Source organism: Gorilla gorilla, chromosome 16, assembly GCF_029281585.2.
Source record: "Gorilla gorilla gorilla isolate KB3781 chromosome 16, NHGRI_mGorGor1-v2.1_pri, whole genome shotgun sequence".
Lineage (NCBI taxonomy): Eukaryota > Metazoa > Chordata > Mammalia > Primates > Hominidae > Gorilla > Gorilla gorilla.
This window is the reverse complement of record NC_073240.2, coordinates 32899773-32920990: the sequence shown is the minus strand read 5'-3', so window position 1 is coordinate 32920990 and position 21218 is coordinate 32899773. Positions and strand designations below refer to the sequence as shown.

At 42.4% G+C, this 21218-nt stretch overlaps 1 protein-coding gene across 1 annotated transcript in view; it reads left to right on the top strand.

Moving 5' to 3' along the window:
* The window catches only part of FAN1 (FANCD2 and FANCI associated nuclease 1), a 132978-nt gene that overhangs the window by 19133 nt on the left and 92627 nt on the right, over nt 1–21218 (top strand). Inside the window, exon 9 of the mRNA XM_031002127.3 lies at nt 418–525. The gene's annotated coding sequence lies outside the window, so the exon portion shown is untranslated. The remainder of the gene's footprint in view (nt 1–417; nt 526–21218) is intronic.

Here is a 21218-nt window from a genome sequence, read left to right as displayed (position 1 = left end):
GTGCTCCTCACCTCCAATGCCCCTCACTTCCCAGGTGACCCACAGCTGCCATCTGACTTGGCTGCACACTGGGCATTCCCACAGCCCCTGGTCAGTGTGATGTTCGCTGTAAAGCTTGATCAGGGGAGTGGGGTTGCAGTAGGAAAGTCTGCCCGGGAGTGACCGCACAAAACAAATTGGCCAAGTGGAAGTGTTTTCTGGCCTTCCAGTCCACAGACATAATCTTCAGTGGGGATGAGCTGGGGAAAGGGTGGTCAGTCTGAGATGCTTGCCTTTGAGGCCAGTTCTTTCTGACTGTCTGCTATTCATTAGCTGTTAAACGTGGTTTTAGTCTCACTGTTACTCCTTGGTGCACTGTTTCTACTTTGGGTGCTGATCTGGAGTGGTTGCTATGTTTTGTGCTCACCTGTCCTCCAGGTGCAGAAGGACTCAGGGTGGAATTTGACCGGCAGTGCTCCTCAGAGTGGCGCCACGACCCTCTCACAATCATGGACGGCGTCAACAGGATCGTCTCCGTGTGGTCAGGTAAGAACAGGAGGTTGAGCCAGGATTGTCTCCATGCGGTCAGGTAAGAACAGGAGGTTGAGTAGGGCATGATCTGCCCGCCTGTGTCTCCGTAGACAAAACCCTTCACATTTATAGGACAGAATGCTGCTACCATATTCTCATCGAAGTCTTGAGGAAGGGACAGTATGCTATTCAGCTGTGAAACACAGTGGGTTTGCTTGCCTCTTTCCCATACTTTTAAATACAGTAATTATCTGTGATGTATGTACCACATCCCTGTCGGATGGGCCCTGCCTCACCAGACAGTTGCAGAAGGTGCTGGCGACGTGTGGGGTGCCGGGGCTCGTGCGAGGTCATGGTTGGCATAATACAGAGCTTCTTCAAGGGGTTTGTTTCTTACTGGCTGCAGTGAGGGCATGGCCATGTGTGGAGTGATTTCTGTATGTAGGTGGAGGCAGCCATGTGTCTGGCTTGTCTCTGCTGCTGGGCTCCATGAGGCCAGCGGGGACACATTAGGACATCTTTGGGGGCTTGTGAAATGCTCTTTTACCAAGTATTTTAGAATTGGCAGTGCAGGGGTGTGTGTATGCACCTTTTAAGACCTCTTTATCCTTCATCTCGAGTGTTTCCTGTAAAGGGCCAGGTAATGCAGCCTCTGTCATAACATGCAGACAGGATGCCAGTGAATGGGCGTGGCTGTGTCCCAGGAAAACTTTATTCACACAGCGTTACTTAGTTAAGTAAAGCTTTGCATGAAGTGGTGTGGTCCCAGTGGGCGTGGGTTTTTCTGGTGCTTTGACAGATGTTTGCCAGTGTAGTTTTCAGTAGTGTTGTTGGATGTGACCGTATTTCTGCATCCAGCAGAAAGTGCTTATGGGCCATCCCTGGGCTGCTGCCAGATGGTCTTTCTGAAGCAGAAATCTGGCGGGGTTCTCTTGGCCTTCTGAGATGCTGTAGTACACCGCCGCTCCTGTCCACAGCAGCCAGGCCCTCTGCTCCCTTGAGGGCGGCCTCCTCTGGGCTGTGCTGAACCACACACATGGGCCTTTTGATGGGAGAGCTAGGGTTCTTCCTTCTGCTGCCTGGCCACCTGGTTGTATCAGAGCTTTCCCGGGAAACATCCCCATGGCCCCTGGCCTGGTGTGTGCTGGAGACCTGGAGGCCCACTCACTGTATCCTGGCTGGTGGGGTCATTTCCCCACTGGGCGATGGCTTCTGCCAGGGCAGTGTCTGCCTGCCTGCCCCAGTTTCCTGGGTACCTGGTACAGGGGCTGAATGCGTGTTTGCTGAAGAATGGTATGTATTAAAATGTGAATCCCAAGAGTGATGTGTCACTGTGCACTTCAGCTTGGGAGAGCTTGGATTGGAGGAACTTGCTCTTGACACATGATGGAAATCATTCTGCTTTGCGTCTAAGGAAGTTTTTGTTGATTGGGTGATGCAGTGAAGCTAACCCCGGGATTCACTTTCCTCCCCCAGACCGAGAGTGGTCCGACTGGTCCAGCTAGCTACGTATCCCGGGGGATGAGTTAAAATGGAAGTTCATCAGCGACGGGCCTGTGAACGGCTGGTGCTGGTGCTTCACCATCTATCCCATCATGCCAGCTGCTGGTAAGGGAGGGGCTTATGGCGATCAAAGTTAGATGACTGGCTGTGGATTGTTTCTGGAGTAACATGGACATGTGCACATTTCCATGTAGTGCCTGACGGCCTGCCTTTTGCTGTGTTGGGGTGAATGCTCCCACAGGCCCCGCTGAGGCGTGGAACAGAACACAGAGAACTGTCCCAGCCGTCCAGCTATCAGGCTCACCTTCCTCCTCACCTGGTGTGGAAGGAGTTGTTGCTGGTGTGGTTCTTAGGCTTTTGGTTTACAGTGGACGTGTGAGTGTGAAGAGCAAGGCTCACCGACTCGCAGTGGCATGCATGGGCACACCAGCTGTTGCCTTCTGGTTGGTGGGGCTGGGTGGAGCCACCCTTGTTTGTTGGCTTCTTATGGGTTGGTCCCTAGCTTGTGAAACACAGGGGTGTTTACAGTGCTCATTCACAGGCCCTAAAGAACTCCTCTCTGACTGCTGCGTCCTCTCCTGTCCATCCATGGACTTGGTGACGTGTCTTAGACTTCCGACTCAACCTTGCCTCTAACAGAAGTGTCATCCCTTGCCTTGCGGCCTCGCTGGCAGCTTGTGCACAGCTGAGTGCCCTAGGTAAATGCCACCATTACAGTTACATCTGTCTTCCTACTTGGAAGAAACCATCAGACTTCTGATACTTCTTTCTGCTCATTTCAGCCACCAGTCACAGAATGTGGGCCCTTCAGAAATTGAGGAAGCTGCTTACAACTGAATTTGGGCAATCAATTAACATAAATAGGCTGCTTGGAGAAAATGATGGGGAAGCAAGAGCTTTGGTATGGAGCATTCTAGTACAATTTCTAGATTTGTGACCTTTGGGGAATAAAATGTTGCTTTAGTAGTCTAAACCTCTAAATCATTGAGAAGAGTTGGGGAGTTTCACATAAGAAAAAGGAGGCCTTGGATCGGGCGTGGTGGCTCACGCCTGTAATCCCAGCACTTTGGGAGGCCGAGGCGGGTGGATCACGAGGTCAGGGGTTTGAGACCAGCCTGACCAACATGGTGAAACCCCGTCTCTACTAAAAATACAAAAATTAGCTTGGCGTAGTGGCGGGTGCTTGTAATCCCAGCCACTCAGGAGGCTGAGGCAGGAGAATTGCTTGAACCCGGGAGGCGGAGCTTGCAGTGAGCTGAGATCGCACCATAGAAAAAAAGAAAGAAAATAACACAGGTGAAAATGAGTGAACTGACACTGTGAATTTCAGTTAAAGCTTATTTTTAGTGAACTACAGATAGAATGAGACTGTCTAGACATTTTTAATATGTTAGACTTGATGCAGTCATTATTGGTTTTGCCCAGGAACCATAACATTACAATGTTGCTCTTCCCTCATATTTTCAGGCAGGGATTCCTTCTGTCTTTCCTTAGTATTTATTTATTTTGTTTGAGATGAGTGTTTGATTTGTAACATCATAATAATTTTGTTTAAGTGGCTAAGAAAATTCGTGAATTAATGGCAGACAGCGAAAACATGGATGTTCTGCCTGAGACCCAAGACATTTTTAAAAGAGAGCAAGATGAACAAGTTGTGCAGTGGATGAACAGGTTATTATATTAGAAACAAGCAGTAATGTCGATCTTGAGCACGAGAGGCTGTGTGCATTGTTCTTTCCCATGGCAAATGCTCACTTGATGTGTGTTGTAGGCGACCAGATGATTGGAATCTGTCTGCTGGTGGCAGTGGAACAATTTATGGTTGGGGACATGATCATAGGGGCCAGCTCGGGGGCATTGAAGGTGCAAATGTCAAAGTTCCCTCTCCCTGTGAAGCCCTCGCAACTCTCAGACCCATGCAGTTAATCGGAGGGGAACAGACCCTCTGCTGTGACAGCTGATGGGAAGGTAAGGGTGCTTTTTCTGTGTCACAGGGTCACTGAGCCTGAGGCAGTTGTGGCTAACGGTGCTGTGTGGTTCTTAGCACAGGCAAGGATCTGCACTAAAACGTTTCTCAAGATTAATAGTACTGTGTTATGCAGGAAGCAGCTAGACTTCTAAGATATTTTTGCATAATCTTTAAATTTTTTTAAAAAAAAATTAAGATGGAGTTTTGCTCTTGTTGCCCAGGCTGGAGTGCAATGGTGCAATCTCAGCTCACTGCAACCTCCACCTCCTGGGTTCAAGTCATTCTCCTGCTTCAGCCTCCCGAGTAGCTGGGATTATAGGCGCCCGCCACCACACCCAGCTAACTTTTGTATTTTTAGTAGAGACAGGGTTTCACCATGTTGACCAGGCTGGTCTCGAAATCCTGACCTCAGGTGATCCGCCCACCTTGGCCTCCCAAAGTGCTGGGATTATAGGTGTGAGCCACCACGCCTGGCCAATTTTTTTTTTAAATTTTGAAAATACATCATGTATACGAAAGTATTACAATTTTTGTTTGTGTATCACTCGTTAGATGTGTTTCTTCCTTGCTATTGTAAATACTTTTAAAAAATTTATTGCTGCTGGCCCGGTGCGGTGGCTCACACCTGTAATCCCAGCACTTTGGGAGCCCAAGACGGGTGGATCACCTGATGTCACGAGTTTGAGACCAGCCTGGTCAACATGGGGAGCCCCGTCTCTAAAAATAAACCAGGCGTGGTGATGCGTGCCTGTAATCCCAGCTACTCGGGAGGCTGAGGCAGGAGAATCACTCAAACTTGGGAGGCGGAGGTTGCAGTGAGCCAAGATCACACCACCGCACTCCAGCCTGGGCGACAGAGCGATACTTTGTCACAAAGAAAAAAAAAAGAAAAAAAAAAGATTGCCACTGATATATAGAAATATTGGATGTTTATATACTGACTTTATGTTTGGTGACCTACTTGAGTCTCTCCATTCTAGTGTATCTGAAGATTTCTTATATCTTCTTTATAGAGTGCCATAGTCTCTAAATGAATTCTGTTCCTTTCTGTCTAGCCTACCTCTCTTTTATTTTTCCCATTTGTGTGGGAGAATGGGAGCTCATGGTGCGGGCTGGGGTTGTGATGTGATTCTGGGTAGGAGTGGGCAGAGGCTCCTGCCTTGATCCAGACTGGAGCAGGCACAGAAGGAGCGTTTCCAGGCTTCCAGTGGAGTTTGAGTAGAAGCCCTTGATCAGATTAGGCATGTTTCCTTCTGTTTCTGTTCATCAGTGGAGTGTTCAACACTCTTTCTATGTATTTTTGAAATGTTCTTTCATAGATGTTTTCTGTTTTTTGTTTTTTGTTTTTTTTTTTTTGAGACAGAGTCTCACTCTGTCGCCCAGGCGGGAGTGCAGTGGCACAGTCTCGGCTCACTGCAACCTCTGCTTCCCGGGTTCAAGAGATTCTTCTACCTCAGCCTCCTGAGTAGCTGGGACAACAGGTGACTGCCACCATGCCCGGCTAATTTTTTTTTTTTTTTTGTATTTTTAGTAGAGACGGGGTTTCACCATATTGGTCAGGCTGGTCTTGAACTCCTGACCTTGTGATCCGCCCGCCTCGGCCTCCCAAAGTGCTGGGATTACAGGCATGAGCCACCACACCTGGCCAATGTTTTCTAATGGATTGGTATAATCAGTTGGATTAATTGGTTTTCTCATATTAAACAAACTTGCATTGTTTGGATAAATCCAGTTTGGTCAGGATATGTATCTGGCTTGTGTTTGTGATTGTTTTGTTTAGATTTTTGGGAGATCCTATTCATGAGTGAGATACTCTCGTGTAATGTTCTGTCTCACACACATGTATCATTTCATAGTTTCTCTGGGTCAGGACTCTGGATGCAACATAGCTCCATCCTCCAGCTCAGAATCTCAGCAGGCTGCAGTCGTCTTGAGGCTGTCCGAGCAAGGATTCAGTCCCTTGTGGACCTTTGGGCTGAGGCCTCAGTCCATTATGAGCTGTTGGCAGAGCCTCCCCTCACTCAGCCCTTTGCCACGTGTCCATAGAGCGTCTCACAGCGTGGCAACTGACTGTTAGCGAGAGCAAGGGAGGCGCAGGAGGGAGCACCAGCAAGAGAGAGTGGAGACAGAGCCCCGGTCCTGTGTAACTGAATCACAGAAGTGACCACACTCCATCGTTCTTGCCCTATTCTGCTCATCAGAAGCAGGTCATTAAGTCCAGCCCACACTCAGGGAGAGGGAGCTGTAGGCATACTTGGAGGTATGCAGGCTTGGTTCTAAACCAACACAATAAAGCAAGTGTCTTCACAAAGTAAGTCACACAAATTTCTTGGTTTCCCAGTGGATATAAAAGTATGTGTATACTATAGTCTATTAAGTCACATCTTCAGGTTCCACTTCTAATTCTAGTTCTTTTGCTGTTTCCACCACATCTGAGGTCACTTCTTCCTCTCGTCTTGAACCTCTCAAGGTCATCCATGAGGGTTGGAATCCACTTCCACATCCCTGTTAATGTTGATATTTTCACCTCCTCCCATGAATCACAAATGTTCTTAATGGCATTTATAATGGTGCTGGCTTTCCAGAAGATTTTCAATTTAGCTTGTCCACATCCATTAGAAGAATCACTATCTATGGCAGCTGTAGCCTTATGAAATGTATTTCTTTGTTTTTTTTTTTTTTTTTCTTTTTTTGAGACAGTCTTGCTCTGTAGCCCAGGCTGGAGTGCAGTGGCGTGATCTCTGCTCACTGCAAGCTCCACCTCCCGGATTCACGCCATTCTCCTGCCTCAGCCTCCCAAGTAGCTGGGACTACAGGTGTCCGCCACCATGCCTGGTTAATTTTTTGTATTTTTTAGTAGAGACTGAAGTGTATTTCTTAAATAACAAGATTTGAAGTTGAAATTACTCCTTGATCCATGTGGCTGCAGAAAAGATGATGTGTTAGCAGGCATGAAAACAACTTTAATTTCTTTGTACATGTTCATCAGAGCTTTTGGGTGACCAGGTACATTGTCAATGAGCAGTAATATTTTGAAAGAAATCTTTTTTTCTGAGCAGTAGGCCTCAGTAGTGGGCTTAAAATATTCAGTGAACCATGCTGTAAACAAATGTGCTGACTTCCAGGTTTTGTTCTATTTCTGGAGCACAGTCAGAGTGGAGTTAGCATAATTCTTAAGGGCCCTAAGATTTTCAGAATGGTCAATGAGCATTGACTTCAACGAATTCAACTAATATAGTCATCAGCTGCTTTAGCCCCTAACAAAATATTTGAAGCTTTGAAGGCAAACATTGACTTCTCTCTAGCTATGAAAGTCCTAGCTGGCATCTTCTTCCAATAGACGGTTGTTCCATCTACGTTGAAAGCCTGTTGTTTAGTGTAGCCACCTTCATCACTGATCTTGGCTAGATCTTCTGGGTAACTTGCTGCAGCTTCTGCATCAGCACTTGCTACTTTCCCTTGCACTTTTATGTTATGAAGACGGCGTCTTTACTTACACCTCAGGAACCAATCTCTGCTACCTTCAGACTTTCCTTCTGCAGCTATCTCACCTCTCTTAGCCTTCATGGAATTGAAGAGAGTTAGAGCCTTGCTCTGGATTAGGCTTTGGCTTAAGGGAATGTTGTATCAGTTTTGATCTTCTGTCTATGCCAGTCAAACATTCTGTATATCAGCCATAAGACTGTTTTGCATTCTTATCATTTGTGTGTTTACTAGAGTTGCACTTAATTGTGCTTCAAGAACTTTTTCTTGGGTAACTGGTGTAAGAGGCCTAGCATTCAGCCTGTCTTGGCTTTCAATGTGCCTTCATCACTAATCTTAATCATTTCTAGCTTTTGACTTAAAGTGAGAAATATGCAACTCTTCCTTTCACTTGAACTCTTAGAGGCTACTGCAGGGTTATTAAGTGGCCTAATTTCAATAAGTTATGTCTCAGGTACACAATAGGGAGGTCTGAGGAGAGGGAGAGAGATGGGAGAACAGCTGGTTAGCGGAGCAATCAGAACATACACCACATTTATCATTTAAGTTCACCGTCTTCTATGGGTGTGGTTTGTGGTGCCTCAAAACAAGTACAACAGTAACATCAAACATTACTGATCACAGATCATCATAACAGATAAAATAATGAAAAAGTTTAAAATATTGCAAGAATTATCAAAATGTGACATAGAGACAGTAAGTCAGCACATGCTGGTGGAAAAGTGGCGCCGTTAGAGTTGGTCAGTGCAGGGTTGCCACAGACCTTTGGTTTGTAAAAAACAGTATCTGTGAGGTACAGTAAAGCTAGGCACAGTCAAATGGAGTGTGCCTGTATACAGGAGCATGCATATTTGGAAGCAGAGATCACTGTGAACCGTGTCAGGGGCAGACTGCTAGCACAGGTGTCAAAGTGGTCTAGCCTCATAAAAAGGTTTGAAATATAGCCCCTGTTTGTCAATTCTCAGGAGAATTTTGTTTCTTTTCGTTGTTTCTCTGGTTATTTTAACATAGGTACTTAAAAACCTAAAGTTAATTAGTATTTTCCCCTCCTCCCAATCAGTGACCGCTTGTTACCCAGTGTTTGGGTTCTAACCTATTCCCCTCTGCCATAGACATTATTTTTGTTGTTTTGGTTGTTTTATATGGACTGTGGTTTTTTTTTTGAGTTAGCCAAATATTGCACATCTTTGCTTACTATCGTTTCTTACCATCATTTGCTATGTCTCAGATCTTATAAAATCATTTCGTTCTCCTTTATCATATCTTTTTCAATTTACTTTAGTGAAATTCTTTCATTGGTTAATTCTGATTGTTTCAAAATATCTTCATTTTGTCCTTTTTCTAGGGTGGGGGTTGGTAAACACTTTCTGTAAAGGGCACAATGGTATTTTCAGCTTTGGGCCATATAGTCTCTGTTGCAACTGCAAAAGTAGCCCTGGACATATTATAAATGAGTGGGTGTGGCTGTGTTCCCATAAAACTTCATTTACAGAAACAAATGATGGGCCTGATTCAGCCCATGGGCCATAATTTGCCAACTCCTGTTGTAGTTATGAATTCTCATGAGCAAGCCTCTGTCTCCCTGTCAGTGCTGAGGCTGAGAAGGGCAGCTTTCTGTGTTATTCTTATTTCTTATTCACAGTCACTGAGGGGCAACCCTTTGGAGCCCCACTTTCTACAGGAAGTCGTTGGAGGCATGCTGCATTACCCTGCACCCTGTGCACCAGAGAGCCTCACACCCTCCCCACTAGAAGCTGGCTTTGGGGGTGGGGCTCATTTATCCACCTGAGTTTGGGTTTCACTTCCTGCGTTGGCCCTTGTGGCTTCCTTACTATTATGTCAGCGTAGCAGCACGTTTGAAAGATGTCTAAAACAGCATGGAACAGCATTTAAATTTTTATCAGGAGGCATGTTTGCCTTCATTTGGAAAATTGCAGTCTGATTGTGTGTGTGTGTCTTTTTAAATTAATCATGTTTTTTAAAAAAATTAATCATAGATGTTTTGTGCCCTAAAACATTCCCACTTAGATGGAAAAAAAAAGCATTTTTTCCCATGTGGTTTATACGCTGCCCTGCTGAAATATTAAAATGTATTTGTGTTCTTTTACGGGTATGTTTTGTGGCTGTTATTGTCAGAGATTTGCATATAGTAGATAATTACATTGTTTTTTGCTTTTCTTGGTATTAATTGTAGTTGGTATTCTAGACAAAAATGGAAGAGCTTCCAGGGAGAAGACTTTATTTTCACAGTATGTTTTCTGAATTTGGAATTTCTAATAGTCGTGTTTTTATTTCATTTCTAGAACTTTGATAGAGCATGTATAAAGGCATAAACATTCCTGTGATTTTTAACTTTAAATTTTATTTCTATGTGGTAAAAATGTCTAAAACATGGATTAGGTTTATGAATTACTAAATTTAGGGGATATTGAGATTAAAAACTGATGTTACTGTTGCTTTTTCTTTTATTAGCTGTATGCCACTGGGTATGGTGCAGGTGGCAGACTAGGCATTGAAGGGACAGAGTCGGTGTCTACCCCAACATTGCTTGAACCCATTCAGCATGTGTTTTATTTAGAAAGTAGCTATGAACTCGGGAGGAAAGCACTGCCTTGCCCTGTCTTCAGAAGGAGTTTACTCTTGGGGTGAGGCAGAAGGGAAGTTGGGGCATGGCAACAGAAGGTGTGATGTGAAAAAATTATTTCAACATTCTATTTGTCTTTGTTTTTGTTTGTTTTAATGCTGCTACAATTTATTGGCACTTCATTTTTCAAGGCAACATTTGCAATAATCTGCTCAAACTAAATAATGTTAATGACTCATTTGGCAGCAATAGTTTTATGTTCCAATATGAAGCCTTACCGATATGACTCCTCTGTTGAGAGGAAAAAAAAGTCAATTCTGAGTTTTTGATGACAAGTACTAAGTAAGTGTTTTTTTGTCCTTCTCCCTTAAATCATCCACTGAATCACATTTGGCATTTTGTGTAACGTGCGTGATACTAAAACTGCAAATACAGAGGAAATAGCAGGGGTGAGGAAGAAAGAACACACAATTGACACCATTTTTTAAACAAATGAACCAAACTCACAAGTTTTAAAAAATGAATGAGAACTACCAGCCAGATTGGAGTAACAGGGGCCTTCCTATCCTAGGAATAACTAAAACACCATATAAAATATATTAAACAGGTCCGGCATGGTGGCTCACGCCTGTAATCCCAGCACTTTGAGAAGTTGAGGTGGGCAGATTGCTTGAACTCAGGAGTTCAAAACCAGCCTGGGCAACACGACAAAACCCTATCTCTATGAAAAATAGAAAAACAATTAGCTAGATGTGGTGGTGCACACCTGAAGTCCCAGCTACTTGGGAGGTGGAGGTTGCAGTGAGCTGAGATTGTGCCACTGCACTCCAGCCTGGGTGACAGAGTGAGATCCTGAGTGAGATCCTGTCATATGAAATGATGAAATGAAATGAAGAAATGAAATGTGAACTGAGATTGTGCCACTGCACTCCAGGCTGGGTGACAGAGTGAGATCCTGTTGAAAGAAATGAAATGAAATGAAGAAATGAAATGATGAAATGAAATGTGAACTGAGATTGTCCCACTGCGCTCCAGGCTGCGTGACAGAGTGAGATCCTGTCAAAAGAAATGAAATGAAATGAAAAATGAAATGAAATGGTGAAATAAGTGAAATGAAATGAATGAAATGATGAAATGAAATGTGAGCTGAGATTGTGCCACTGCACTCCAGCCTGGGTGACAGAGTGAGATCCTGTCATATGAAATGAAATAAATGAAATGAATAAATGAAATGACATGAAATGATGAAATGTGAGCTGAGATTGTGCCACTGCACTCCAGCCTGGGTGACAGAGTGAGATCCTGTCATATGAAATGAAAGAAGTGAAATGAAATGAAATGAATGAAATGATGAAATAAAATGTGAGCTGAGATTGTGCCACTGCACTCCAGCATGGGTGACAGAGTGAGATCCTGTCTGTGAAATGAAATGAAATATGAAATGAAATGAAATAAGTGAAACAACATGAAATGAAGAAATGAAATGATGAAATGAAATATGAGCTGAGATTGTGCCACTGCACTCCAGCCTGGGTGACAGAGTGAGATCCTGTCATATGAAATGAAATGAAATGATGAAATATGAGCTGAGATTTTGCCACTGCACTCCAGCCTGGGTGACAGAGAGAGATCCTGTCATATGAAATAATGAAATGAAATGAAATAAATAAATGAAATGATGAAATGAAATAAAATGTGAGCTGAGATTGTGCCACTCCACTCCAGCCTGGGTGACAGAGTGAGATCCTGAGTGAGATCCTGTCATATGAAATGAAATGAAATAAATGAAATGAAATGAAGAAATGAAATGTGAACTGAGATTGTGCCACTGCACTCCAGGCTGGGTGACAGAGTGAGATCTTGTTGAAAGAAATGAAATGAAATGAATGAAATGAAGAAATGAAATGTGAACTGAGATTGTCCCACTGCACTCCAGGCTGGGTGACAGAGTGAGATCCTGTCGAAAGAAATGAAATGAAAAATGAAATGAAATGAAATGATGAAATAAGTGAAATGAAATGAAATGAATGAAATGATAAAATGAAATGTGAGCTGAGATTGTGCCACTGCACTCCAGCCTGGATGACAGAGAGAGAGATCCTGTCATATGAAATGAAATGAAATGAAATAAATGAAATGAAATGAAGAAATGAAATGTGAGCTGAGATTGTGCCACTGCACTCCAGCCTGGGTGACAGAGTGAGATCCTGAGTGAGATCCTGTCATATGAAATGAAATAAATGACATGAAATGAAATGAAATGATGAAATGAGATGTGAACTGAGATTGTGCCACTGCACTCCAGGCTGGGTGACAGAGTGAGATCCTGTCAAAAGAAATGAAATGAAAGAAGTGAAATGAAATGAAATGAATGAAATGATGAAATAAAATGTGAGCTGAGATTGTGCCACTGCACTCCAGCCTGGGTGACAGGTGAGATCCTGTCATATGAAATGAAATGAAATGAAATAATGAAATGAAATAAAATGAAATGAAATGTGAGCTGAAATTGTGCCACTGCACTGCAGCCTGGGTGACAGAGTGAGATCCTGTCATATGAAATGAAATGAAATAAATGAAATGAAATGAAGAAATGAAATGAAAGAAATGAAACAAAGTGAAGAAATGAAATGAAATGTGAGCTGAGATTGTGCCACTGCACTCCAGCCTGGGTGACAGAGTGAGATCCTGTCTGAAATGGAATAAATGAAATGAAATGAAATGAAAGAAACGAAAGAAATGAAATGAAATAATGAAATGAAATGGTCCCAAAGCCATTGAATATCAGGCAACAAAATACAGTGTTCCGTGAGTCATGGGAAACAAAGACAGTTCTAAGGGATGATGTTTAATGGTACAAAAATATAGTTAGATAGAAGGAATAAGATCAAGTATGATACCACAACAGGTGAGTATAGGCAACAATAACTTATTGTACATTTTAAAGTAACTAAATTATAATTGGATTGTTTGTAAAACAGGAAAGGATAAATGCTTGAGGTGATGGATAACCCATTTGCCCTGATATGATTACTACACATTGTATGCCTGAATCAAAATATTTCATATACTCTACTATGTACCCACAAAAATTAAAAATTAAAAAATTTTTAAATGAAAAATTAAAAAAAAAAAGGCAAGTTCTAAAAATTGCCCAATGGATTTCCTGTAGAAAGTTTCCAGACTGTGACACAGGAAGGAGAATACCAGGCAGATCCTGGCACACTCCCTTAGTATAGAGGAGACAGAACTGGAAATCCAGGGAGGCCAAGACATACAGAGTCTGTATACAGAGTACCAGAGTGGAGAGAGCTGCACAGAGAGGACTGCGGAGACCTGCAGAGCCTAATATGGCATTCACAGCTGTGAGGTTGAGGAACAGACCGCCCAAAGGGATGAGAAGGAATAGTCCCCAGAGCTCACACAGCAGGGAGTTGGAGCCTGCTCCCAAAACCTCACAATTTACAGGGCAATGATTAAAGTACTAAGAATGATGTTACCCAGTATTGGTGAAAAATTAGCGACAGACGAATTGTTGCTATCATCCCACCAACAAAGCTTAAAAGCAAGACCCGAAAGGATTAAACTACTTATAAGTAACTTATCACAGAGATCAAAGCTCAAGAATATATATATATTTTTAATTTTTGTATTTTTACTTTTTTATTATACTTTAAGTTTTAGGGTACATGTGCACAATGTGCAGGTTTATTACATATGTATACGTGTGCCATATTGGTGTGCTACACCCATTAATTCATCATTTAATATTAGGTATATCTCCTAATGCTATCCCTCGCCCCTCCCCGACCCCACAACAGGCCCGGGTGTGTGATGTTCCCCTTCCTGTGTCCATGTGTTCTCATTGTTCAATTCCCACCTATGAGTGAGAACATGCAGTGGTTGGTTTTTTGTCCTTGCAATAGTTTGCTGAGAATGATGGTTTCCAGCTTCATCCATGTCCCTACAAAGGACATGAACTCGTCATTTTTTATGGCTGCATAGTATTCCATGGTGTATATGTGCCACATTTTCTTAATCCAGTCTATCATTGTTGGACATTTGGGTTGGTTCCAAGTCTTTGTTGTTGTGAATAGTGCTGCAATAAACATACGTGTGCATGTGTCTTTATAGCAGCATGTTTTATAATCCTTTGAGTATATACCCAGTAATGGGATGGCTGGATCAAATGGTATTTCTAGTTCTATATCCTTGAGGAATTGCCACACTGACTTCCACAATGGTTGAACTAGTTTACAGTCCCACCCATAGTGTAAAAGTGTTCCTATTTCTCCACATCCTCTCCAGCACCTGTTGTTTCCTGACTTTTTAGTGATCGCCATTCTAACTGGTGTGAGATGGTATCTTGTTGTGGTTTTGATTTGCATTTCTCTGATGGCCAGTGATGATGAGCATTTTTTCATGTGTCTGTTGGCTGCATAAATGTCTTCTTTTGAGAAGTGTCTGTTCATATCCTTTTCCCACTTTTTGATGGGGTTGTTTTTTTCTTGTAAATTTGTTGGAGTTCATTGTAGATTCTGGACATTAGCCCTTTGTCAGATGAGTAGATTGCAAAAATTTTCTCCCATTCTGTAAGTTACCTGTTCACTCTGATGGTAGTTTCTTTTGCTGTGCAGAAGCTCTTAGTTTAATTAGATCCCATTTGTCAATTTTGGCTTTTGTTGCCATTGCTTTTGGTGTTTTAGACATGAAGTCCTTGCCCATGCCTATGTCCTGAATGGTATTGCCTAGATTTTCTTCTAGGGTTTTTATGGTGTTAGGTCTAACATTTAAGTCTTCAGTCCATCTTGCATTAATTTTTGTATAAGGTGTAAGGAAGGGATCCAGTTTCAGCTTTCTACATATGGCTAGCCAGTTTTCCCAGCACCATTTCTTAAATAGGGAATCCTTTCCCCATTTCTTGTTTTCATCAGGTTTGTGAAAGATCAGATAGTTGTAGATAAGCGGCATTATTTCTGAGGGCTCTGTTCTGTTCCATTGGTCTATATCTCTGTTTTGGTACTAGTACCATGCTGTTTTGGTTACTGTAGCCTTGTAGTATAGTTTGAAGTCAGGTAGCGTGATGCCTCCAGCTTTGTTCTTTTGGCTTAGGATTGACTTGGCAATGAGGGCTCTTTTTTGATTCCATATGAATTTTAAAGTAGTTTTTTTCCAATTCTGTGAAGAAAGTCATTGGTAGCTTGATGGGGATGGCATTGAATCTATAAATTATTTTGGGCAGTATGGCCATTTTCACGATATTGATTCTTCCTACCCATGAGCATGGAATGTTCTTCCATTTGTTTGTATACTCTTTTATTTCCTTGAGCAGTGGTTTGTAGTTCTCCTTGAAGAGGTCCTTCACATCCCTTGTAAGCCAACTTACAAGGAATCCAATTCCTAGGTATTTTATTCTCTTTGAAGCAATTGTGAATGGGAGTTCACTCATGATTTGGCTCTCTGTTTGTCTGTTATTGGTGTATAAGAATGCTTGTGATTTTTGCACATTGATTTTGTATCCTGAGACTTTGCTGAAGTTGCCTGTCAGCTTAAGGAGATTCTGGCCTGAGATGATGGGGTTTTCTAGATATACAATCATGTCATCTGCAAACAGGAACAATTTGACTTCCTCTTTTCCTAATTGAATACCCTTTATTTCCTTCGCCTGCCTGATTGCCCTGGCCAGAACTTCCAACACTATGTTGAATAGGCATGGTGAGAGAGGGCATCCCTGTCTTGTGCCAGTTTTCAAAGGGAATGCTTCCAGTTTTTGCCCGTTCAGTATGATATTGGCTGTGGGTTTGTCATAGATAGCTCTTATTATTTTGAGATATGTCCCATCAGTACCTAATTTATTGAGAGTTTTTAGCATGAAGTGTTGTTAAATTTTGTCAAAGGCCTTTTCTGCATCTATTGAGATAATCATGTGGTTTTTGTCGTTGATTCTGTTTATATGCTGGATTACATTTATTGATTTGTGTATGTTGAACCAGCCTTGCATGCCAGGGATGAAGCCCACTTGATCATGGTGGATAAGCTTTTTGATGTGCTGCTGGATTCGGGTTGCCAGTATGTTATTGAGGATTTTTGCATCAATGTTCATCAGGGATATTGGTCTAAAATTCTCTTTTTTTGTTGTGTCTCTGCCAGGCTCTGGTATCAGGATGATGCTGGCCTCATAAAATGAGTTAGGGAGGATTCCCTCTTTTTCTGTTGATTGGAATAGTTTCAGAAGGAATGGTACCAGCTCCTCTTTGTACCTCTGGTAGAATTAGGCTGTGAATCCTCTGGTCCTGGACTTTTTTTGGTTGTTAAGCTATTAATTATTGCCTCAATTTCAGAGCCTGTTATTGGTCTATTCAGAGGTTCAACTTCTTCCTGGTTTAGTCTTGGGAGGGTGTATGTGTCAAGGAATTTATCCATTTCTTCTAGATTTTCTAGTTTATTTGCATAGAGGTGTTTATAGTATTCTCTGATGGTAGTTTGTGTTTCTGTGGGATCGGTGGTGATATCCCCTTTATCATTTTTTATTGCGTCTATTTGATTCTTCTCTCTTTTCTTCTTTATTAGTCTTGCTAGCAGTCTATCAATTTTGTTGATCTTTTCAAAAAACCAGCTTCTGGATTCACTGATTTTTTGAAGGGTTTTTTGTGTCTCTATTTCCTTCAGTTCTGCTCTGATGTTAGTTATTTCTTGCCTTCTGCTAGCTTTTGAATGTGTTTGCTCTTGCTTCTCTAGTTCTTTTAATTGTGATGTTCGGGTGTCAATTTTAGATCTTTCGTGCTTTCTCTTGTGGGCATTTAGTGCCATAAGTTTCCCTCTACACACTGCTTTGAATGTGTCCCAGAGATTCTGATTTTTGTGTCTTTGTTCTCGTTGGTTTCAAAGAACATCTTTATTTCTGCCTTCATTTCGTTATGTACCCGGTAGTCATTCAGGAGCAGGTTGTTCAGTTTGCATGTAGTTGAGCAGTTTTGATTGAGTTTCTTAATCCTGAGTTCTAGTTTGATTGCACTGTGGTCTGAGAGACAGTTTGCTATAATTTCTGTTCTTTTACATTTGCTGAGGAGTGCTTTACTTCCAACTATGTGGTCAATTTTGGAATAGGTGTGGTGTGGTGCTGAAAAGAATGTATATTCTGTTGATTTGGGGTGGAGAGTTCTGTAGATGTCTATTAGGTCTGCTTGGTGCAGAGCTGAGTTCAGTTCCTGGATATCCTTGTTAACTTTCTGTCTCATTGATCTGTCTAATGTTGACAGTGGGGTGTTAAAGTCTCCCATTATTATTGTGTGGGAGTCTAAGTCTCTTTGTAGGTCCCTGAGGACTTGCTTTATGAATCTGGGTGCTCCTGTATTGGGTGCATATATATTTAGGATAGTTAGCTCTTCTTGTTGAATTGATCCCTTTACCATTATGTAATGGCCTTCTTTGTCTCTTTTGATCTTTGTTGGCTTAAAGTCTGTTTTATCTGAGACTAGGATTGCAACCCCTGCCTTTTTTTGTTTTCCATTTGCTTGGTAGATCTTCCTCCATCCCTTTATTTTGAGCCTATATGTGTCTCTGCACATGAGATGAGTTTCCTGAATACAGCACACTGATGGGTCTTGGCGCTTTATCCAATTTGCCAGTCTGTGTCTTTTAATTGGAGCATTTAGCCCATTTACATTTAAGGTTAATATTGTTATGTGTGAATTTGATCCTGTCATTATGATGTTAGCTGGTTATTTTGCTCATTAGTTGATGCAGTTTCTTCCTAGCCTCAATGGTCTTTACAATCTGGCATGTTTTTGCAGTGGCTGGTACTGGTTGTTCCTTTCCATGTTTAGTGCTTCCTTCAGGAGCTCTTTTAGGGCAGGCCTGGTGGTGACAAAATCTCTCAGCATTTGCTTGTCTGTAAAGTATTTTATTTCTGCTTCACTTATGAAGCTTAGTTTAGCTGGATATGAAATTCTGGGTTAAAAATTCTTTTCTTTAAGAATGTTGAATATTGGCCCCCACTGTCTTCTGGCTTGTAGGGTTTCTGCCGACAGATCAGCTGTTAGTCCGATGGGCTTCCCTTTGTGGGTAACCCAACCTTTCTCTCTGGCTTCCCTTAATATTTTTTCCTTCATTTCAACTTTGGTGAATCTGACAATTATGTGTCTTGGAGTTGCTCTTCTAGAGGATTATCTTTGTGGCGTTCTGTGTATTTCCTGAATCTGAATGTTGGCCTGCCTTGCTAGATTGGGGAAATTCTCCTGGATAATATCCTGCAGAGTGTTTTCCAACTTGGTTCCATTCTCCCCGTCACTTTCAGGTACAGTAATCAGACGTAGATTTGGTCTTTTTAAATAGTCCCATATTTCTTGGAGGCTTTGTTCACTTCTTTTCCTTCCTTTTTCTCTAAACTTCTCTTCTCACTTCATTTCATTCATTTGATCTTCCATCACTGATACCCTTTCTTCCAGTTGATCGCATCGGCTCCTGAGGCTTGTGCATTCGTCACGTAGTTCTCATGCTGTGGTTTTCACCTCCATCAGGTCCTTTAAGGACTTCTCTGCATTGGTTATTCTAGTTAGGCATTTGTCTAATTTTTTTTTAAGGTTTTTAACTTCTTTGCCATGGGTTCGAACTTCCTCCTTTAACTCGGAGTAGTTTGATCATCTGAAACCTTCTTCTCTCAACTCATCAAAGTCGTTCTCCATCCAGCTTTGTTCCATTGCTGGTGAGGAGCTGCGTTCCTTTGGAGGAGGAGAGGCGCTCTGATTTTTAGAGTTTCCAGTTTTTCTGCTCTGTTTTTTTCCCATCTTTGTGGTTTTATCTACCTTTGGTCTTTGATAATGGTGATGTACAGATGGGGTTTTGGTGTGGATGTCCTTTCTGTTTGTTAGTTTTCCTTCTAACAGTCAGGACCCTCAGCTGCAGGTCTGTAGGAGTTTGCTGGAGGTCCACTCCAGACCCTGTTTGCCTGGGTATCAGTAGCGGAGGCTGCAGAAAAGCAGATATTGATGAACAGCAAATGTTGCTGCCTGATCATTCCTCTGGAAGTTTTGTCTCAGAGGAGTACCCGGCTGTGTGAGATGTCAGTTTGCCCTTACTGGGGTATGCCTTCCAATTAGGCCACTCGGGGGTCAGGGACCCACTTGAGGAGGCAGTCTGTCCGTTCTCAGATCTCCAGCTGCATGCTGGGAGAACCACTACTCTCTTCAAAGCTGTCAGACAGGGGCATTTAAGTCTGCAGAGGTTTGTGCTGCGTTTTGTTTGGCTATGCCCTGCCCCCAGAGGTGGAGTCTACAGAGGAAGGCAGGCCTCCTTGAGCTGCGGTGGGCTCTACCCAGTTCAAGCTTTCTGGCCGCTTTGTTTACCTACTCAAGCCTCAGCAATGGCAGGCGTCCCTCCCCCAGCCTCGCTGCTGCCTTGCAGTTTGATCTCAGACTGCTGTGCTAGCAATGAGCGAGGCTCTGTGGGTGTAGGACCCTCCAAGCCAGGCACGGGATATAATCTCCTGGTGTGCCGTTTGCTAAGACTGTTGGAAAAGTGCAGTATTAGGGTGGGAGTGACCCGATTTTCCAGGTGCCATCTGTCACCCCTTTCTTTGACTAGGAAAGGGAATTCCCTGACCCCTTGCGCTTCCCGGGTGAGATGATGCCTCACCCGGCTTCAGCTCATGCTCGGTGTGCTGTACCCACTGTCCTGTGCCCACTTTCCGAAACTCCCCAGTGAGATGAACCTGGTATCTCAGTTGGAAATGCAGAAATCACCCATCTTCTGTGTTGCTCATGCTGGGAGCTGTAGACTGGAGCTGTTCCTATTGGGCCATCTTGGCTCCACCCCAAAACCATGTCTTTAGGTGGCTAGAAGCCCATAACAAAAAAAAAAAAAAAAGAAGAGAAAGAAAAAGTATTTATATAAGGGGAATAAATGCTACTAATACTCCTAAAATAATGCATTGATGATGATGAAACAAAGTTTTGTAATTTAACCCAATTGGAAATCCAAAATTTACTAAAATAATTTATATAACAGAGATAAAAATGCACTGATTGGCTTTCATACCTCTACAACATAGTTCCTGAATTAACGTTAGTATTGGCTTAAATATAGCAATTGACAAAACTTCATGGCTTTAATACTGGAGCTCAGATTAGAGTTACACCTGGGGATCCCTCCAGATTTAAACAAGGTGCCCTAATCATTTTATGAGAGTAGCTAAATATAAAGTAGAGAAAAATAGGTATGTTTCACTTTATCTTTTCCTAAATTTCCCAATCATAATACCCATTGTTCTAAATTATATTCCAACACAATGAATAACAAATTAAATTTAATTATTTGGCATTTACGAATTGGATTGATAAAACAGGACCCCCACATGCCCCAGGTTAAAATAGTTTATAAAGTTTAATATAACTAAAAACAGCCTTTTCAAGGATTAAAATATCTTATATAAAAGAAAATTAGTAAAGGAATGATCATTCCCATTGCTTCTCCATTTGACAGCCCAATTTTGCCAATTCTTAGACCTGGGAAGAATGAAGATTGCCTCATGGTAGACTACTACAGCTAAAATGCTATGGTCCCATTTGTTAAGGCTCCCATATTCAATACCCAATATTATTTTGTTATGAGAAAAAAACAGGAATATTTAGAAGAATGTCCCCACACCCTGGGAAGGAGCTAAGTGACCAAATAATAACTTGGACAAGTCCGGCTTGATGAGTACATGAGGCTTTTAGGGCTTACATACAGGACATTCCTGGGCAGCAACAGGAAAACTCCAGAGACCTTCCCTGCCACACATTTCTAAGCTGCTTTTAAGCTAATTTTTTGGGTCATTGCCTACTGCATGCAATGAGATTATTTTTTCTTGGTAGGTTACCTGTACACTCCAGGATGTTTGGGTTCCCAGGAACACCTGTTCCTCAGCTGGAAACCATTGCCTTGGCTCACCAGTTGGCCCTCAGGGGCCAAGCAGAAGACCTACACCCTTAAGTAACCTGGTGGGGGGCCCATCACCCTATGCATTTAAATTTCTGATTCTATTCAATCGGCAACCAGTAAAGATTTTCCTATTGTGGAAGTGGCTAATATGTATTGTTCAGTATCTATTTCAAAAATTTCTCAGCCTCAGTTTGACTTCACCTCCAAAGGGATACAATAGGCCCTTCCAGACTACTGTGTGGAAAAAAG